The sequence below is a fragment of the Rhopilema esculentum genome, chromosome 11 (assembly GCF_057945365.1).
Source record: "Rhopilema esculentum isolate cy_ngs chromosome 11, ASM5794536v1, whole genome shotgun sequence".
Lineage (NCBI taxonomy): Eukaryota > Metazoa > Cnidaria > Scyphozoa > Rhizostomeae > Rhizostomatidae > Rhopilema > Rhopilema esculentum.
Window position 1 is genome coordinate 16,429,636 of NC_142825.1, and position 22,174 is coordinate 16,451,809.

Here is a 22,174-nt window from a genome sequence, read left to right on the forward strand (position 1 = left end):
TCAAAAAGACTCCAATAGCATTCAAACTTCGTGAAAATTAAATAATTTCGAAAAGATGCACTTGATGTAGTCAGTCTGAGGAGACGCGATGTGTTTGCTTAAATTGATTTGAAGGAAAATCTAAGGCAAATGCTGTGCATTGGGTGTGCTGTGCATTGGGTGTGCGGAAAAGAAGCTCATTCTGATTTACATGGCTATCAAGTTCGCTGGAGGTATATGTTGGCTCAGAGCTAAGAATTACCTTTCTAGCAAGCATGGCATGACTGTGAACTTCTCTGAGGGGGGAAAGTATCACAATTATTACAGTGCATACAAGTATGTAACGAAAGAGGATTCCAGCCCATTACACAGTGACCACCACCCAGATCTAAAATCAGCAACGTCACCAACAACGTCCAGAGGTTCAAAGCAACTAATGAAAAGGAATCGCCAAGGAGCTGCTGATTCAATTGTAACAAATGAGCATGCAGGACCTTCAAGACAAAAAGGCAAACGGAGATTGTTGAACCTAGATGTAGCTGATGCCTAGATGAATCTATGTCAGGCAAAGCAACTTTAGGTACACGACCACGCTTTGGTGTTGTCTCTTCTTCAAATATCATGCTTCGTTTCGGAGGTCTTCCAGCAGATCTTGGAGCTGGCGATGCTTTTTCTGCCTTTATGAGAGACTGGGATATCTCACTAATAAAACCTAGCAGCGGCAGTTGCTTTGCTTTTGGAATTTTCAACTGATTGGCATACCTGCGGTATAGCAACCAAGCATTCACTTTTGCTATATCAACAGCATGGAAAATCAAAGAAAGATACCAGCGCTTTGTTTTAATTCTCGTTCTATACATTGCAATAAGCATGTCTGCTAGGTCAACGCCTCCCATTGACTTATTGTATCTCTTGACGACATTAGGACATTCCACTTGGACATGCATTTTTCTTTTATGATCAAACCTTTTCACGGTTCCATCAGCTTGTACTCCAATATATGTGGAGACTAAATGGACAGGCTTGTTCTCATACCATTTGACAATACTAAGGCCAGTGTTCTGATCTGTCTGGAAGCAGAAGCTTCCTCTGCCTTTTTGCTTCAATTCTGTATCGGACAGTAGTTTGCATCCAGCTAGCCTGTCTTTACGAAGAGTTGCTGCTGTGAGAATGCCATCTGCTTTCAAATCCAAACACAGCTGAAGGTTCAAAACCAGTTGTTGAAGAACAACTTGTGGTTAAGGTTTGATGGCATTGTTTTACAAAGTTTTTTGACAACATCTGCTGCCCCACATGTTGTTGTCCCAGCACTTTTAGCACCAGCATAAAAGAAGAAGTCGTGCATAAATCCACTCTCACCTGCACGGACAAAGTTTTTGAAACACCATTTTTTGGGTTTTTTTGGATTATATTGACGAATGCCACTGAACTTTGTCTTTGCAGGAACAATCTGTTCGTCAATTGATTGAAATTCTTCTTGCTCAATCTTCCTGCAATTGATCTTTAATGCTTCAAGAATAGTTGCCACTTTGAACAGTTTGTTGTCTTTATTCCTTTCTTCATTCTTCTTCGAATTATCGTTTGCATGCAAAAACCTACGGAGATGCTTAAAGCGGTTGAGACTCATGACATCAGCTATTGGGGTGAAGCGTGTTGACTGTGACCAGTAATTTTGGTAACGGGGCATTTTCACAATCCCCATTTTCATCATAATGCCAATTAGCTGTTCAAGCTCAATTGGTTGGTGTTTGTGCTCTTTCCAGTTTTCTGCACACTGTACAGATTCGTCTGCTCTACGAGATGGTTAGTCATGTCAATGTCCCAGAACTGTGTAAAGTACCAAAATGGTGTCAACTGGTCAAAATCTTGTGGTGGAAGACTGATGGCTGCTCCTTTGAAATCACTGTTGGTGACTGGAGGCTCTTGATTGCGCCAGCGAAAGACAGTTTTATCTGAATTCTTCTTTTTCCTTTTTTTTGCTTTTGCAGCTATACCAGGACTGTCATCATCAATATCAGACTCTTTTCCCTTATCATCTACTAAGGGAAGAGCAGTATCATCGTCATCTTCACTGCTGTCATCCACTTCTGCACAATCTTTTGATTGGAAGAACTCTGTTTCATTTTCACAATCATCATCATCATCAAGGTCAGACAGCTCTGAATCTGAATCACCATGCAACATGACAAAGTTAATTGCATCCTGGACATTAAATCTTATATGCTGTCGTGTTTGTTTCTCCATGTTTTCAAACTTTTATTAAATCCTGCAAAGAAAATCATTTATTTGTTAGGTCTATTTGTTGATCTTGATCAGTAGTTTTTACTTTAAAATAATGGTTGGAAATAAAACTCATTGAATGCAATGTAAAAATGAGCTTTCTAAACTGCTTATGTGGATGTAAAATGCTAATTCAAAGCTCATAAAATGTTTACCATTTAGACATCACTACTTGAAGCAATGAAATATGCCCAACATGGGTCATATTTGCCATGTGGCAAATAAATATTTAGGACATTTTTTTGGCTTCCGACTTCAAGAGCTCTGAAACAACGTTTCACCACAGCAACAAGCATCCAAAAACGATAACAAAATAATAAAAATTGCAACATACAGTGGGACTTACTTTATATTTGATGTCATTGAAAATCCAAGCAACACAATGCAAAAACACACACTTCTTCAAGCAACGAAAATTTCCCACTTGATTACGAGGCTGCTTTGCATGCTTTCTGATTCAATAGACTGTTGTATTACACAATGTAAAATCAGAGCAAAGTGGAGTGGAAACAATGGGGGGAAGTCCTCTGGCCCAATCACTTTTTATTTGCCATATGGCATAAATGACCCATAAAGGGTTAAAGGGTGCATTTCGTTTGTTGACATTACTGGAAAAACAATTTTTTGATCCTGCAATATTAACAGCAAAAGAAGCAAGGAAAGTACTTAAAGATTTAAAACTATTTCCTGTTAGACATGACAAAATGAAGAGACATGAATTTGCCCTTTTTCTTGAAAAGTGGATCATGAAGCAAGATCAATGTGCCAAGCAAATAAAGGAATCGATCCTCTGGAAATGCAAGTGGAAATGAATCTGAAGGTAACAATATGGAAGAAGTTCAATTAGACAAAGATATTAAACGACCAGCTGCATTGCTGTTTTGTGAGGATGGTGTTTTGATGACTAGTGATACAGCAACAAATAGTGTTGTAGCTGTGAAGCTTGTTGTCAATGATGTATCAATTAAAGGTTCAGTAATTGGTAAAATTTCTGGACTTCCAAGTGTGTATGGAATGGCATATGATAATGGTACAATCTATGTGGCCTCTGCACATCCAGAAAATGGTGGAATCTTTTTCTTTAAGGGAGACCTGCAACCCTAAAATAATTTATGTTCGAAGAACTGATTTCGAATTTCGAGTTAAAATTGCCACAAATTTAGTAGTTTTCGAGTTATTTAGGCTGAAGTTGCTTATTTAGCCCTCATGGACGGCATGCCCGCGAGAGTCTCGCATGTAGGTTTTACGTCAGAGGTGAACATTGATTGGAATGCACTTTTCCGGCGCTTCATCGATCCAGAAAGATCTGAATTTACCCTTTCTTTTCATTCTCACTTCGAAATATCAGGTTCTGGATAGAACTATTATCGAAAACTCGGATTTTATGTATTTTTCTACATTTATGCCCTAAGAACCTATGAAAAGTCTAAATACAGCCTCTCTTTTACATCTTGATTTCAAGTAGCCCGTTCTGGATAGAAATCTTATCTAAAACTCGAATTATACGTATTTTTCTACATGCACCCCCTAAGATCCTATAAAATATCTAAATTAAGCCTCTCTTTCCATTCAAAATACAAAATACCCCGTTCTGGATAGAAATCTTATCTAAAACTCTAATTATACGTAATTTTCTACCGGTAACCCCTGAGAACCTATGAAAAATCCAAATTAAGCCTCGCTCTCTGTTCTCAATTCGAAATATACCGTTTTGAATAGAAATCTTATCTTAAACCCGCTTTAAATATATTTTTCTACATGTAGACCCTGAGATCCTATGAAAAATCTAAATTAAGCGTCTCTTTCCATTCAAAATACAAAATATCCCGTTCTGGATAGAAATCTTATCTAAAAAACAATTATACGTATTTTTCTACATGTACCCCCTAAGATCCTATAAAATATCTGAATTTAGCCTTTCTTTTCATTCTCACTTCGAAATATCAGGTTCTGGATAGAACTATTATCTAAAACTCGGATTTTATCTTTTTTTCTACATTTATGCCCTAAAAACCTATGAAAAGTCTAAATACAGCCTCTCTTTTACATCTTGATTTCAAGTAACCCGTTCTGGATAGAAATCTTATCTAAAACTCGAATTATACGTATTTTTCTACATGTACCCCCTAAGATCCTATAAAATATCTGAATTCAGCCTTTCTCTCTGTTCTCAATCCGAAATATCCCGTTCTCAATAAAAATCTTATCTCAAACACGAATTATACATATTTTTCTACAGGTACCCCCTGAGATCCTATGAAAAATCCAAATTAAGCTTCTTTTTCCATTCTCAATTCAAAATGTCCCGTTCTGGATGGTAATCTTATCTAAAATTCGCATTTTTATATATTTTTCTATATTTACCCCCTAAGTTTCTATGAAAAATCTAAATTCATTCTTTAATTCTATTCTCAATCCGAAATATCCCGTTCTCAATAGAAGTCTTATCTCAAACACGAATTATACATTTGTTTCTACATGTACCCCCTAAGATCCTATAAAATATCTGAATTTAGCCTTTCTTTTCATTCTCACTTTGAAATATCAGGTTCTGGATAGAACTGTTATCTAAAAGTCGCATTTTATGTATTTTCCTACATTTATGCCCTAAGAACCTATGAAAAGTCTAAATACAGCCTCTCTTTTACATCTTGATTTCAAATAGCCCGTTCTGGATAGAAATCTTATCGAAAACTCGCATTATATATATTGTTCTTCATGTACCCCCTGAGATTCTATAAAAAATCTAAATTAAGCCTCTCTTTCCATTCTAAATTCAAGTTATCCCGTTCTGTATAGAAATGTTATCTAAAACTCGCATTGTTTTTATTTTTTTATATGTAGCCCCTGAGATCCTATGAAAAAACTAAATTAAGCCTCTCTTTCCATTCAAAGTACAAAATACCCCGTTCTGGATAGAAATCTTATCTAAAACTCCAATTATACGTAATTTTCTACATGTAGCCCCTGAGATCCTATGAAAAATATAAATTTAGCCTTTCTTTTCATTCTCACTTCGAAATATCAGGTTCTGGATAGAAATCTTATCTAAAACTCTAATTATACGTAATTTTCTACAGGTTCCCCCTGAGATCCTATGAAAAATCCAAATTAAGCCTCTCTTTCCATTCTAAAATCAAAATATCCCCTTGTGGATAGAAATCTTATCTAAAACTCGAATTATACGTAATTTTCTACTGGTAACCCCTGAGAACCTATGAAAAATCCAAATTGAGCCTCTCTCTCTGTTCTCAATTCGAAATATACTGTTCTGAATAGAAATCTTATCTCAAACCCGCATTAAATGTATTTTTTTAAATGTACCGCCCAAGAATCTATGAAAAATCTAAATTCAGCCTCTCTTTCTGTTCTAAATTCAAGATATTCCATTCTGGATAAAATTCTTTTCTATAACTCGCTTTATATGTATTTCTCTACATGTAACCCCTAAAATTCTATGAAAAATATAAATTCAGCCTCTCTTTTTATTCTAAATTCAAAATATCCCGTTCTGGATAGAAATCTTATCTAAAACTCGAATTATACGTATTTTTCTACATGTACCCCCTGAGATCCTATGAAAAATCTAAATTAAGCCTCTCTTTCCATTCTAAATTCAAAATATCCCGTTCTGGATAGAAAACTTATCTAAAACCTCGAATTTTACGTATTTTTCTACATGTACCTCCTGAGATCCTATAAAATATCTGAATTCAGCCTCTCTTTCTATTCTCAATTCGAAATATCCCGTTCTGGATAGAAATCTTTTCTAAAACTCGAATTATACGTAATTTTCTACAGCTATCCCCTGAGATCCTATGAAAAATCCAAATTAAGCCTCTTTTTCCATTCTTAATTCGAAATATATCGTTCTGTATAGAAATCTTATCTAAAACTCCTATTGTTTTTATTTTTTTATATGTAGCCCCTGAGATCCTATGAAAAAACTAAATTAAGCCTCTCTTTCCATTCAAAATACAAAATACTCCGTTCTGGAAAGAAATCTTATCTAAAACTCGAATTATACGTAATTTTCTACATGTAGCCCCTGAGATCCTATGACAAATATAAATTTAGCCTTTCTTTTCATTCTCACTTCGAAATATCAGGTTCTGGATAGAAATCTTATCTAAAACTCTAATTATACGTAATTTTCTACAGGTACCCCCTAAAATTCTATGAAAAATATTAATTCAGCCTCTCTTTTTATTCTAAATTCAAAATATCCTGTTCTGGATAGAAATCTTATCTAAAACTCGAATTATACGTATTTTTCTACATGTACCCCCTGAGATCCTATGAAAAATCTAAATTAAGCCTCTCTTTCCATTCTAAATTCAAAATATCCCGTTCTGGATAGAAAACTTATCTAAAACACGAATTATACGTATTCTTCTACATGTACCCCCCAAGATCCTATAAAATATCTGAATTCAGCCTTTTTTTCCATTCTCAAATCAAAATATCAGGTTCTGAGTAGAACTGTTATCTAAAACTCGCATTTTAAGTATTTTTCTACATTTATGCCCTACGATCCTATGGAAAATCTAAATTCAGCCTCTCTTTCCATTCTCAATGCGAATTATACCGTTCTTGATAGAAATCTTATCTAAATATCGCTTTAAATATATTTTTCTACATGTACCCCTAAGATCCTATGAAAAAACTTAATGAAGCCTCTCTTTTACATCTTGATTTCAAATAGCCCGTTCTGGAATGAAATCTTATCAAAAACTCGCATTATATATGTTGTTCTTCAGGTTCCCCTAAGAAATTTTGAAAAATCTAAATTCAGCCTCTCTTTCTATTCTCAATTCAAAATATCCGGTTCTGGATAGAAATCTGATTTAAACTCGCGTTATATTTTTTTTCATGTAACCTCTGAGATCCTATAAAAAATCTAAATTAAGCCTCTCTTTCCATTCTAAATTCAAGTTATCCCGTTCTGGATAGAAATCTTATCTAAAACTCGAATTATACGTATTTTTCTACATGTACCTCCTAAGATCCTATAAAATATCTGAATTCAGCCTCTCTTTCTATTCTCAATTCGAAATATCCCGTTCAGGATAGAAATCTTATCTAAAACTCGAATTATACGTAATTTTCTACAGGTATCCCCTGAGATCCTATGAAAAATCCAAATTAAGCCTCTTTTTCCATTCTTAATTCGAAATATATCGTTCTGTATAGAAATCTTATTTAAAACTCCTATTGTTTTTATTTTTTTATATGTAGCCCCTGAGATCCTATGAAAAAACTAAATTAAGCCTCTCTTTCCATTCAAAATACAAAATACCCCGTTCTGGAAAGAAATCTTATCTAAAACTCGAATTATACGTAATTTTCTACATGTAGCCCCTGAGATCCTATGAAAAATATAAATTTAGCCTTTCTTTTCATTCTCACTTCGAAATATCAGGTTCTGGATAGAAATCTTATCTAAAACTCTAATTATACGTAATTTTCTACAGGTACCCCCTGAGATCCTATGAAAAATCCAAATTAAGCCTCTCTCTCTGTTCTCCATTCGAAATATACCGTTTTGAATAGAAATCTTATCTTAAACCCGCATTAAAGATATTTTTCTACATGTAGACCCTGAGATCCTATGAAAAATCTAAATTAAGCCTCCCTTTCCATTCAAATACATAATAACCCGTTCTGGATAGAAATCTTACCTAAAAAAGAATTATACGTATTTTTCTACTTGTACCCCCTAAGATTCTATAAAATATCTGAATTTAGCCTTTCTTTTCATTCTCACTTCGAAATATCAGCTTCTGGATAGAACTATTATCGAAAACTCGGATTTTATGTATTTTTCTACATTTATGCCCTAAGAACCTATGAAAAGTCTAAATACAGCCTCTCTTTTACATCTTGATTTCAAGTAGCCCGTTCTGGATAGAAATCTTATCTACAACTCGAATTATACGTATTTTTCTACATGTACCCCCTAAGATCCTATAAAATATCTAAATTAAGCGTCTCTTTCCATTCAAAATACAAAATATCAGGTTCTGGATAGAAATCTTATCTAAAACTCTAATTATACGTAATTTTCTACAGGTACCCCCTGAGATCCTATGAAAAATCCAAATTAAGCCTCGCTCTCTGTTCTCAATTCGAAATATACCGTTTTGAATAGAAATCTTATCTTAAACCCGCATTAAATATATTTTTCTACATGTAGACCCTGAGATCCTATGAAAAATCTAAATTAAGCGTCTCTTTCCATTCAAAATACAAAATATCCCGTTCTGGATAGAAATCTTATCTAAAAAACAATTATACGTATTTTTCTACATGTACCCCCTAAGATCCTATAAAATATCTGAATTTAGCCTTTCTTTTCATTCTCACTTCGAAATATCAGGTTCTGGATAGAACTATTATCTAAAACTCGGAATTTATCTTTTTTTCTACATTTATGCCCTAAAAACCTATGAAAAGTCTAAATACAGCCTCTCTTTTACATCTTGATTTCAAGTAGCCCGTTCTGGATAGAAATCTTATCTAAAACTCGAATTATACGTATTTTTCTACATGTACCCCCTAAGATCCTATAAAATATCTGAATTCAGCCTTTCTCTCTGTTCTCAATCCGAAATATCCCGTTCTCAATAAAAATCTTATCTCAAACACGAATTATACATATTTTTCTACAGGTACCCCCTGAGATCCTATGAAAAATCCAATTTAAGCTTCTTTTTCCATTCTCAATTCAAAATGTCCCGTTCTGGATGGTAATCTTATTTAAAATTCGCAATATTGTATATTTTTCTATATTTACCCCCTAAGTTTCTATTAAAAATCTAAATTAAGCCTCTCTTTCCATTCTAAATTCAAATTATCCCCTTCTGGATAGAAATCTTATCTAAAACTCTAATTATACGTAATTTTCTACAGGTACCTCCTGAGATCCTATGAAAATTCAAAATTGAGCCTCTCTCTCTGTTCTCAATTCGAAATATACCGTTCTGAATAGAAATCTTATCTAAACACGAATTATACATATTTTTCTACATGTCCCCCCAACATCCTATAAAATATCTAAATTCAGCCTCTCTTTCTGTTCCCAATTCGAAATGTCCCGTTCTGGATGGTAATCTTATCTAAAATTCGCATTTTCATATATTTTTTATATTTAACCCCTAAGTTTCTATGAAAAATCTAAATTCAGCCTATCTTTCTATTCTCAATCCGAAATATCCCGTTCGCAATAGAAATCTGATCTCAAACACGAATTATACATATTTTTCTACATGTACCCCCTAAGATCCTATAAATTATCTGAATTCAGCCTCTCTTTCCATTCTCAATTCGAAATATCCTGTTCTGGATGGTAATCTTATTTAAAATTCGCAATGTTATATATTTTTCTATATTTAGCCCCTAAGTTTCTATGAAAAATCTAAATTCAGCCTCTCTTTCTATTCTCAATCCGAAATATCCCGTAGTGGATAGAAATCTTATCTCAAACACGAATTATACATATTTTTCTATATGTACCCCCTAAGATCTTATAAAATATCTGAATTCAGCCTCTCTTTCTATTCTCAATCCGAAATATGCCGTTCTGGATAGAGATCTTATCTCGAACACGATTTATACATAATTTTCTACATGTACCCCCTAAGATCCTATAAAATATCTGAAATCAACCTTTCTTTCTATTCTCAATTCGAAATATCCCGTTCTGGATGGTAATCTTATCCAAAATTTGCATTTTTATATATTTTTCTATATTTACCCCCTAAGTTTCTATGAAAAATTTAAATTCAGCCCCTCTTTCTATTTTCAATCCGAAATATCCCGTTCTCAATAGAAATCTTATCTCAAACACGAATTATTCATATTTTTCTATATGTACCCCCTAAGATCTTATAAAATATCTGAATTCAGCCTCTCTTTCTATTCTGAATTCGAAATGTGCCGTTCTGGATAGAAATCTTATCTCGAACACGAATTATACATAATTTTCTACATGTACCCCCTAAGATCCTGTAAAATATCTGAATTCAGCCTCTCTTTCCATTCTCAATTCGAAATATCCTGTTCTGGATGATAATCTTATTTAAAACTCGCAATATTATATATTTTTCTAAATTTCCCCCCTAAGTTTCTATGAAAAGTCTAAATTCAGCCTCTCTTTCTATTCTCAATCCGAAATATCCCGTAGTGGATAGAAATCTTATCTCAAACACGAATTATACATATTTTTCTACATGTACCCCTTAAGATCCTATAAAATATCTGAATTCAGCCTCTCTTTCTATTCTCAATTCGAAAAATCCCGTTCTGGATAGAGATCTTATCTCGAACACGATTTATACATAATTTTCTACATGTACCCCCTAAGATCCTATAAAATATCTGAATTCAACCTTTCTTTCTATTCTCAATTCGAAATATCCCGTTCTGGATGGTAATCTTATCCAAAATTTGCATTTTTATATATTTTTCTATATTTACCCCCTAAGTTTCTATGAAAAATTTAAATTCAGCCCCTCTTTCTATTTTCAATCCGAAATCACCCGTTCTCAATAGAAATCTTATCTCGAACACGAATTATACATAACTTTCTACATGTCCCCCCCAACATCCTATAAAATATCTGAATTCAGCCTCTCTTTCTGTTCTGAATTCGAAATGTCCTGTCCTGGTTGGTAATCTTATCTAAAATTCACATTTTTATATATTTTCTATATTTACCCCCCAGGTTTCTATTAAAATCTAAATTCAGCTTCTCTTTTTATTCTCAATCCGAAATATCCCGTTCTCAATAGAAATCTTATCTGAAACACGAATTATATATATTTTTCTACATGTACCCCCTAAGATCCTATAAATTATCTGAATTCAGCCTCTCTTTCCATTCTCAATTCGAAATATCCTGTTCTGGATGGTAATCGTATTTAAAATTCGCAATATCATATATTTTTCTATACTTACCCCCTAAGTTTCTATGAAAAATCTAAATCCAGCCTCTCTTTCTATTCTCAATCCGAAATATCCCGTTCTGGATAGAAATCTTATCTAAACACGAATTATACATATTTTTCTACATGTACCCCTTAAGATCCTATAAAATATCTGAATTCAGCCTCTCTTTCTATTCTCAATTCGAAAAATCCCGTTCTGGATGGTAATCTTATCTAAAATTCGCATTTTTATTTATTTTCTATATTTACCCCTTAAGTTTCTATGAAAAATCTGAATTCAGCCTCTCTTTCTATTCTCAATCCGAAATATCCCGTTCTGGATGGTAATCTTATCTAAAATTTGCATTTTTCTATATTTTTCTATATTTGCCCCCTAAGTTTCTATGAAAAATCTAAATTCAGCCTATCTTTCTATTCTCAATCCGAAATATCCCGTTCTCAATAGAAATCTTATCTCAAACACGAATTTTACATATTTTTCTACATGTACCCCTTAAGATCCTATAAAATATCTGAATTCAGCCTCTCTTTCTATTCTCAATTCGAAAAATCCCGTTCTGGATGGTAATCTTATCCAAAATTTGCATTTTTATTTATTTTCTATATTTACCCTTTAAGTTTCTATGAAAAATCTGAATTCAGCCTCTCTTTCTATTCTCAATCCGAAATATCCCGTTCTGGATGGTAATCTTATCTAAAATTTGCATTTTTATATATTTTTCTATATTTGCCCCTAAGTTTCTATGAAAAATCTAAATCCAGCCTCTCTTTCTATTCTCAATCCGAAATATCCCGTTCTGGATAGAAATCTGATCTAAACACGAATTATACATATTTTTCTACATGTACCCCTTAAGATCCTATAAAATATCTGAATTCAGCCTCTCTTTCTATTCTCAATTCGAAAAATCCCGTTCTGGATGGTAATCTTATCTAAAATTCGCATTTTTATTTATTTTCTATATTTACCCCTTAAGTTTCTATGAAAAATCTGAATTCAGCCTCTCTTTCTATTCTCAATCCGAAATATCCCGTTCTGGATGGTAATCTTATCTAAAATTTGCATTTTTCTATATTTTTCTATATTTGCCCCTAAGTTTCTATGAAAAATCTAAATTCAGCCTATCTTTCTATTCTCAATCCGAAATATCCCGTTCTCAATAGAAATCTGATCTCAAACACGAATGATACATATCTTTCTACATGTACCCCCTAAGAGCCTATAAAATATCTGAAATCAACCTTTCTTTCTATTCTCAATTCGAAATATCCCGTTCTGGATGGTAATTTTATCCAAAATTTGCATTTTTATATATTTTTCTATATTTACCCCCTAAGTTTCTATGAAAAATATAAATTCAGCCTCTCTTTCTATTTTTAATCCGAAATATCCCGTTCTCAATAGAAATATTATCTCAAACACGAATTATACATACTTTTATACATGTACCCTCTAGGACCTATAAAAGATCTGAATTCAGCCTCTCTTTCTATTCTCAGTTCAAAATGTCCCGTTCTGGTTGGTAATCTTATCTAAAATTCACATTTTCATATATTTTCTATATTTACCCCCTAGGTTTCTATTAAAATCTAAATTCAGCCTCTCTTTTTCTTCTCAATCCGAAATATCCCGTTCTCAATAGAAATCTTATCTCAAACACGAATTATATATATTTTTCTACATGTACCCCCTAAGATCCAATAAATTATCTGAATTTAGCCTTTCTTTTCATTCTCACTTTGAAATATCAGGTTCTGGATAGAACTGTTATCTAAAAGTCGCATTTTATGTATTTTCCTACATTTATGCCCTAAGAACCTATGAAAAGTCTAAATACAGCCTCTCTTTTACATCTTGATTTCAAATAGCCCGTTCTGGATAGAAATCTTATCGAAAACTCGCATTATATATATTGTTCTTCATGTACCCCCTGAGATTCTATAAAAAATCTAAATTAAGCCTCTCTTTCCATTCTAAATTCAAGTTATCCCGTTCTGTATAGAAATGTTATCTAAAACTCGCATTGTTTTTATTTTTTTATATGTAGCCCCTGAGATCCTATGAAAAAACTAAATTAAGCCTCTCTTTCCATTCAAAGTACAAAATACCCCGTTCTGGATAGAAATCTTATCTAAAACTCCAATTATACGTAATTTTCTACATGTAGCCCCTGAGATCCTATGAAAAATATAAATTTAGCCTTTCTTTTCATTCTCACTTCGAAATATCAGGTTCTGGATAGAAATCTTATCTAAAACTCTAATTATACGTAATTTTCTACAGGTTCCCCCTGAGATCCTATGAAAAATCCAAATTAAGCCTCTCTTTCCATTCTAAAATCAAAATATCCCCTTGTGGATAGAAATCTTATCTAAAACTCAAATTATACGTAATTTTCTACTGGTAACCCCTGAGAACCTATGAAAAATCCAAATTGAGCCTCTCTCTCTGTTCTCAATTCGAAATATACTGTTCTGAATAGAAATCTTATCTCAAACCCGCATTAAATGTATTTTTTTAAATGTACCGCCCAAGAATCTATGAAAAATCTAAATTCAGCCTCTCTTTCTGTTCTAAATTCAAGATATTCCATTCTGGATAAAATTCTTTTCTATAACTCGCTTTATATGTATTTCTCTACATGTAACCCCTAAAATTCTATGAAAAATATAAATTCAGCCTCTCTTTTTATTCTAAATTCAAAATATCCCGTTCTGGATAGAAATCTTATCTAAAACTCGAATTATACGTATTTTTCTACATGTACCCCCTGAGATCCTATGAAAAATCTAAATTAAGCCTCTCTTTCCATTCTAAATTCAAAATATCCCGTTCTGGATAGAAAACTTATCTAAAACCTCGAATTTTACGTATTTTTCTACATGTACCTCCTGAGATCCTATAAAATATCTGAATTCAGCCTCTCTTTCTATTCTCAATTCGAAATATCCCGTTCTGGATAGAAATCTTTTCTAAAACTCGAATTATACGTAATTTTCTACAGCTATCCCCTGAGATCCTATGAAAAATCCAAATTAAGCCTCTTTTTCCATTCTTAATTCGAAATATATCGTTCTGTATAGAAATCTTATCTAAAACTCCTATTGTTTTTATTTTTTTATATGTAGCCCCTGAGATCCTATGAAAAAACTAAATTAAGCCTCTCTTTCCATTCAAAATACAAAATACTCCGTTCTGGAAAGAAATCTTATCTAAAACTCGAATTATACGTAATTTTCTACATGTAGCCCCTGAGATCCTATGACAAATATAAATTTAGCCTTTCTTTTCATTCTCACTTCGAAATATCAGGTTCTGGATAGAAATCTTATCTAAAACTCTAATTATACGTAATTTTCTACAGGTACCCCCTAAAATTCTATGAAAAATATTAATTCAGCCTCTCTTTTTATTCTAAATTCAAAATATCCTGTTCTGGATAGAAATCTTATCTAAAACTCGAATTATACGTATTTTTCTACATGTACCCCCTGAGATCCTATGAAAAATCTAAATTAAGCCTCTCTTTCCATTCTAAATTCAAAATATCCCGTTCTGGATAGAAAACTTATCTAAAACACGAATTATACGTATTCTTCTACATGTACCCCCCAAGATCCTATAAAATATCTGAATTCAGCCTTTTTTTCCATTCTCAAATCAAAATATCAGGTTCTGAGTAGAACTGTTATCTAAAACTCGCATTTTAAGTATTTTTCTACATTTATGCCCTACGATCCTATGGAAAATCTAAATTCAGCCTCTCTTTCCATTCTCAATGCGAATTATACCGTTCTTGATAGAAATCTTATCTAAATATCGCATTAAATATATTTTTCTACATGTACCCCTAAGATCCTATGAAAAAACTTAATGAAGCCTCTCTTTTACATCTTGATTTCAAATAGCCCGTTCTGGAATGAAATCTTATCAAAAACTCGCATTATATATGTTGTTCTTCAGGTTCCCCTAAGAAATTTTGAAAAATCTAAATTCAGCCTCTCTTTCTATTCTCAATTCAAAATATCCGGTTCTGGATAGAAATCTGATTTAAACTCGCGTTATATTTTTTTTCATGTAACCTCTGAGATCCTATAAAAAATCTAAATTAAGCCTCTCTTTCCATTCTAAATTCAAGTTATCCCGTTCTGGATAGAAATCTTATCTAAAACTCGAATTATACGTATTTTTCTACATGTACCTCCTAAGATCCTATAAAATATCTGAATTCAGCCTCTCTTTCTATTCTCAATTCGAAATATCCCGTTCAGGATAGAAATCTTATCTAAAACTCGAATTATACGTAATTTTCTACAGGTATCCCCTGAGATCCTATGAAAAATCCAAATTAAGCCTCTTTTTCCATTCTTAATTCGAAATATATCGTTCTGTATAGAAATCTTATTTAAAACTCCTATTGTTTTTATTTTTTTATATGTAGCCCCTGAGATCCTATGAAAAAACTAAATTAAGCCTCTCTTTCCATTCAAAATACAAAATACCCCGTTCTGGAAAGAAATCTTATCTAAAACTCGAATTATACGTAATTTTCTACATGTAGCCCCTGAGATCCTATGAAAAATATAAATTTAGCCTTTCTTTTCATTCTCACTTCGAAATATCAGGTTCTGGATAGAAATCTTATCTAAAACTCTAATTATACGTAATTTTCTACAGGTACCCCCTGAGATCCTATGAAAAATCCAAATTAAGCCTCTCTCTCTGTTCTCCATTCGAAATATACCGTTTTGAATAGAAATCTTATCTTAAACCCGCATTAAAGATATTTTTCTACATGTAGACCCTGAGATCCTATGAAAAATCTAAATTAAGCCTCCCTTTCCATTCAAATACATAATAACCCGTTCTGGATAGAAATCTTACCTAAAAAAGAATTATACGTATTTTTCTACTTGTACCCCCTAAGATTCTATAAAATATCTGAATTTAGCCTTTCTTTTCATTCTCACTTCGAAATATCAGCTTCTGGATAGAACTATTATCGAAAACTCGGATTTTATGTATTTTTCTACATTTATGCCCTAAGAACCTATGAAAAGTCTAAATACAGCCTCTCTTTTACATCTTGATTTCAAGTAGCCCGTTCTGGATAGAAATCTTATCTACAACTCGAATTATACGTATTTTTCTACATGTACCCCCTAAGATCCTATAAAATATCTAAATTAAGCGTCTCTTTCCATTCAAAATACAAAATATCAGGTTCTGGATAGAAATCTTATCTAAAACTCTAATTATACGTAATTTTCTACAGGTACCCCCTGAGATCCTATGAAAAATCCAAATTAAGCCTCGCTCTCTGTTCTCAATTCGAAATATACCGTTTTGAATAGAAATCTTATCTTAAACCCGCATTAAATATATTTTTCTACATGTAGACCCTGAGATCCTATGAAAAATCTAAATTAAGCGTCTCTTTCCATTCAAAATACAAAATATCCCGTTCTGGATAGAAATCTTATCTAAAAAACAATTATACGTATTTTTCTACATGTACCCCCTAAGATCCTATAAAATATCTGAATTTAGCCTTTCTTTTCATTCTCACTTCGAAATATCAGGTTCTGGATAGAACTATTATCTAAAACTCGGAATTTATCTTTTTTTCTACATTTATGCCCTAAAAACCTATGAAAAGTCTAAATACAGCCTCTCTTTTACATCTTGATTTCAAGTAGCCCGTTCTGGATAGAAATCTTATCTAAAACTCGAATTATACGTATTTTTCTACATGTACCCCCTAAGATCCTATAAAATATCTGAATTCAGCCTTTCTCTCTGTTCTCAATCCGAAATATCCCGTTCTCAATAAAAATCTTATCTCAAACACGAATTATACATATTTTTCTACAGGTACCCCCTGAGATCCTATGAAAAATCCAATTTAAGCTTCTTTTTCCATTCTCAATTCAAAATGTCCCGTTCTGGATGGTAATCTTATTTAAAATTCGCAATATTGTATATTTTTCTATATTTACCCCCTAAGTTTCTATTAAAAATCTAAATTAAGCCTCTCTTTCCATTCTAAATTCAAATTATCCCCTTCTGGATAGAAATCTTATCTAAAACTCTAATTATACGTAATTTTCTACAGGTACCTCCTGAGATCCTATGAAAATTCCAAATTGAGCCTCTCTCTCTGTTCTCAATTCGAAATATACCGTTCTGAATAGAAATCTTATCTAAACACGAATTATACATATTTTTCTACATGTCCCCCCAACATCCTATAAAATATCTAAATTCAGCCTCTCTTTCTGTTCCCAATTCGAAATGTCCCGTTCTGGATGGTAATCTTATCTAAAATTCGCATTTTCATATATTTTTTATAATTAACCCCTAAGTTTCTATGAAAAATCTAAATTCAGCCTATCTTTCTATTCTCAATCCGAAATATCCCGTTCGCAATAGAAATCTGATCTCAAACACGAATTATACATATTTTTCTACATGTACCCCCTAAGATCCTATAAATTATCTGAATTCAGCCTCTCTTTCCATTCTCAATTCGAAATATCCTGTTCTGGATGGTAATCTTATTTAAAATTCGCAATGTTATATATTTTTCTATATTTAGTCCCTAAGTTTCTATGAAAAATCTAAATTCAGCCTCTCTTTCTATTCTCAATCCGAAATATCCCGTAGTGGATAGAAATCTTATCTCAAACACGAATTATACATATTTTTCTATATGTACCCCCTAAGATCTTATAAAATATCTGAATTCAGCCTCTCTTTCTATTCTCAATCCGAAATATGCCGTTCTGGATAGAGATCTTATCTCGAACACGATTTATACATAATTTTCTACATGTACCCCCTAAGATCCTATAAAATATCTGAAATCAACCTTTCTTTCTATTCTCAATTCGAAATATCCCGTTCTGGATGGTAATCTTATCCAAAATTTGCATTTTTATATATTTTTCTATATTTACCCCCTAAGTTTCTATGAAAAATTTAAATTCAGCCCCTCTTTCTATTTTCAATCCGAAATATCCCGTTCTCAATAGAAATCTTATCTCAAACACGAATTATTCATATTTTTCTATATGTACCCCCTAAGATCTTATAAAATATCTGAATTCAGCCTCTCTTTCTATTCTGAATTCGAAATGTGCCGTTCTGGATAGAAATCTTATCTCGAACACGAATTATACATAATTTTCTACATGTACCCCCTAAGATCCTGTAAAATATCTGAATTCAGCCTCTCTTTCCATTCTCAATTCGAAATATCCTGTTCTGGATGATAATCTTATTTAAAACTCGCAATATTATATATTTTTCTAAATTTCCCCCCTAAGTTTCTATGAAAAGTCTAAATTCAGCCTCTCTTTCTATTCTCAATCCGAAATATCCCGTAGTGGATAGAAATCTTATCTCAAACACGAATTATACATATTTTTCTACATGTACCCCTTAAGATCCTATAAAATATCTGAAATCAGCCTCTCTTTCTATTCTCAATTCGAAAAATCCCGTTCTGGATAGAGATCTTATCTCGAACACGATTTATACATAATTTTCTACATGTACCCCCTAAGATCCTATAAAATATCTGAATTCAACCTTTCTTTCTATTCTCAATTCGAAATATCCCGTTCTGGATGGTAATCTTATCCAAAATTTGCATTTTTATATATTTTTCTATATTTACCCCCTAAGTTTCTATGAAAAATTTAAATTCAGCCCCTCTTTCTATTTTCAATCCGAAATCACCCGTTCTCAATAGAAATCTTATCTCGAACACGAATTATACATAACTTTCTACATGTCCCCCCCAACATCCTATAAAATATCTGAATTCAGCCTCTCTTTCTGTTCTGAATTCGAAATGTCCTGTCCTGGTTGGTAATCTTATCTAAAATTCACATTTTTATATATTTTCTATATTTACCCCCCAGGTTTCTATTAAAATCTAAATTCAGCTTCTCTTTTTATTCTCAATCCGAAATATCCCGTTCTCAATAGAAATCTTATCTGAAACACGAATTATATATATTTTTCTACATGTACCCCCTAAGATCATATAAATTATCTGAATTCAGCCTCTCTTTCCATTCTCAATTCGAAATATCCTGTTCTGGATGGTAATCGTATTTAAAATTCGCAATATCATATATTTTTCTATACTTACCCCCTAAGTTTCTATGAAAAATCTAAATCCAGCCTCTCTTTCTATTCTCAATCCGAAATATCCCGTTCTGGATAGAAATCTTATCTAAACACGAATTATACATATTTTTCTACATGTACCCCTTAAGATCCTATAAAATATCTGAATTCAGCCTCTCTTTCTATTCTCAATTCGAAAAATCCCGTTCTGGATGGTAATCTTATCTAAAATTCGCATTTTTATTTATTTTCTATATTTACCCCTTAAGTTTCTATGAAAAATCTGAATTCAGCCTCTCTTTCTATTCTCAATCCGAAATATCCCGTTCTGGATGGTAATCTTATCTAAAATTTGCATTTTTCTATATTTTTCTATATTTGCCCCCTAAGTTTCTATGAAAAATCTAAATTCAGCCTATCTTTCTATTCTCAATCCGAAATATCCCGTTCTCAATAGAAATCTTATCTCAAACACGAATTTTACATATTTTTCTACATGTACCCCTTAAGATCCTATAAAATATCTGAATTCAGCCTCTCTTTCTATTCTCAATTCGAAAAATCCCGTTCTGGATGGTAATCTTATCCAAAATTTGCATTTTTATTTATTTTCTATATTTACCCTTTAAGTTTCTATGAAAAATCTGAATTCAGCCTCTCTTTCTATTCTCAATCCGAAATATCCCGTTCTGGATGGTAATCTTATCTAAAATTTGCATTTTTATATATTTTTCTATATTTGCCCCTAAGTTTCTATGAAAAATCTAAATCCAGCCTCTCTTTCTATTCTCAATCCGAAATATCCCGTTCTGGATAGAAATCTGATCTAAACACGAATTATACATATTTTTCTACATGTACCCCTTAAGATCCTATAAAATATCTGAATTCAGCCTCTCTTTCTATTCTCAATTCGAAAAATCCCGTTCTGGATGGTAATCTTATCTAAAATTCGCATTTTTATTTATTTTCTATATTTACCCCTTAAGTTTCTATGAAAAATCTGAATTCAGCCTCTCTTTCTATTCTCAATCCGAAATATCCCGTTCTGGATGGTAATCTTATCTAAAATTTGCATTTTTCTATATTTTTCTATATTTGCCCCTAAGTTTCTATGAAAAATCTAAATTCAGCCTATCTTTCTATTCTCAATCCGAAATATCCCGTTCTCAATAGAAATCTGATCTCAAACACGAATGATACATATCTTTCTACATGTACCCCCTAAGAGCCTATAAAATATCTGAAATCAACCTTTCTTTCTATTCTCAATTCGAAATATCCCGTTCTGGATGGTAATTTTATCCAAAATTTGCATTTTTATATATTTTTCTATATTTACCCCCTAAGTTTCTATGAAAAATATAAATTCAGCCTCTCTTTCTATTTTTAATCCGAAATATCCCGTTCTCAATAGAAATATTATCTCAAACACGAATTATACATACTTTTATACATGTACCCTCTAGGACCTATAAAAGATCTGAATTCAGCCTCTCTTTCTATTCTCAGTTCAAAATGTCCCGTTCTGGTTGGTAATCTTATCTAAAATTCACATTTTCATATATTTTCTATATTTACCCCCTAGGTTTCTATTAAAATCTAAATTCAGCCTCTCTTTTTCTTCTCAATCCGAAATATCCCGTTCTCAATAGAAATCTTATCTCAAACACGAATTATATATATTTTTCTACATGTACCCCCTAAGATCCAATAAATTATCTGAATTTAGCCTCTCTTTCCATTCTCAATTCGAAATATCCTTTTCTGAATGGTAATCTTATTTAAAATTCGCAATATTATATATTTTTCTATATTTACCCCCTAAGTTTCTATGAAAAATCTAAATTCAGCCTATCTATCTATTCTCAATCCGAAATATCCTGTTCTGGATAGAAATTTTATCGAAACACGAATTTTACATATTTTTCTACATGTACCCCTTAAGATCCTATAAAATATCTGAATTCAGCCTCTCTTTCTATTCTCAATCCGAAATATCCCGTTCTGGATGGTAATCTTATCTAAAATTTGCATTTTTCTATATGTTTCTATATTTGCCCCTAAGTTTCTATGAAAAATCTAAATTCAGCCTATCTTTCTATTCTCAATCCGAAATATCCGGTTCTCAATAGAAATCTGATCTCAAACACGAATGATACATATCTTTCTACATGTACCCCCTAAGAGCCTATAAAATATCTGAAATCAACCTTTCTTTCTATTCTCAATTCGAAATATCCCGTTCTGGATGGTAATTTTATCCAAAATTTGCATTTTTATATATTTTTCTATATTTACCCCCTAAGTTTCTATGAAAAATATAAATTCAGCCTCTCTTTCTATTTTTAATCCGAAATATCCCGTTCTCAATAGAAATATTATCTCAAACACGAATTATACATACTTTTATACATGTACCCTCTAGGACCTATAAAAGATCTGAATTCAGCCTCTCTTTCTATTCTCAGTTCGAAATGTCCCGTTCTGGTTGGTAATCTTATCTAAAATTCACATTTTCATATATTTTCTATATTTACCCCCTAGGTTTCTATTAAAATCTAAATTCAGCCTCTCTTTTTCTTCTCAATCCGAAATATCCCGTTCTCAATAGAAATCTTATCTCAAACACGAATTATATATATTTTTCTACATGTACCCCCTCAGATCCAATAAATTATCTGAATTTAGCCTCTCTTTCCATTCTCAATTCGAAATATCCTTTTCTGAATGGTAATCTTATTTAAAATTCGCAATATTATATATTTTTCTATATTTACCCCCTAAGTTTCTATGAAAAATCTAAATTCAGCCTATCTATCTATTC